Raw genomic sequence first — 1,112 nt, forward strand, 5'->3', positions numbered from 1 at the left:
TTTCCTAACAAAACTGCCCATTGACCCAGCAAAGAAGATTCTGGGTCTCTCCTGCAGCATCAAGGCACTGTACCAGACTATCCTGCACTTGGGAAACCTCAGTTTCAGCTTCCACATGTTCTGGTCTCTTAGACTCACATGAAGGCTTTTATTCTCATTCCCAAAAAATCTCTGATGGCCAAACTTTCCACCTGGATACTTCCAGCAGTTTGTCCTTTAGGAGACTCTGCTATCCTGGTCTTTGAGCTGAGACACAGAGTGGGCAGGATTCCGGAAAGAGACCCCACACTCACCTGCCTGGAGAAGGTCTGGGTGTTGAGGTGGCACCAAACCCACCAGGAATGGCTGTGTCCAAATGCCCTTGGGGCCAGGGAATGCTGCTTTGCCCCAAACTCGCTGGATTTATAGCAGTGCTGGTGGGTGGGACAGGCCCCAGTTGCTGCTGGCACAAGTGGCCTGGGCCAACCCAGGAGTGCCCCATGTGTGTGGGGGTGCTGGGGCTGGCCCTGCTCCCTCCCTGCTGCAGGGACAGGGGCTGAGGTGCCTCGTGGGGCTGTTGCAATCAATGTCACCGTTGTCCCCATGCAACACCTCTTGTGACACCCACGACACAGCAGCAACGGGCTGTGGGGCCAGCTGGGAAATCCTTGGGATGGGCACAGGAACTGGGGGTGTGGGCACAAGCACAGAATCCTTCTTTCACATAATCACCTCTAGAATGGCTTGAGTTGGAAGGGACTTGAAAGCTCATCTCTTTCCAGCATCTTGTGATAGACAGGGAAACCTTCCACTATCCCAGGCTGGTCCAGGCCCTGTCTGACCTGGCCTGGGACACTCCCAGGGATGGGGCAGCCACAGCTTCTCTGGGAAACCTGCACCAGGGGCTCATCATCCTCACAGGGAAAAATCTCTTCCCAATATGCCATCTAACATTGCTCCCTGTCTGTCTGAAACCTTTCCCTCTTCTCCCATCTTTTTCCTATGTCACTTCTCCTCTGATTGAATAACCAATTGGCACGGGATATGCAAAAACTCACAAAATATGGAAAACACCTTTGGACACTTCAGGAACATCTTATTAGACAAGAGCTCTTTGCACCTGACATGTCAGA

The sequence above is a fragment of the Parus major genome, chromosome 3, assembly GCF_001522545.3.
Source record: "Parus major isolate Abel chromosome 3, Parus_major1.1, whole genome shotgun sequence".
NCBI classification, from domain to species: domain Eukaryota; kingdom Metazoa; phylum Chordata; class Aves; order Passeriformes; family Paridae; genus Parus; species Parus major.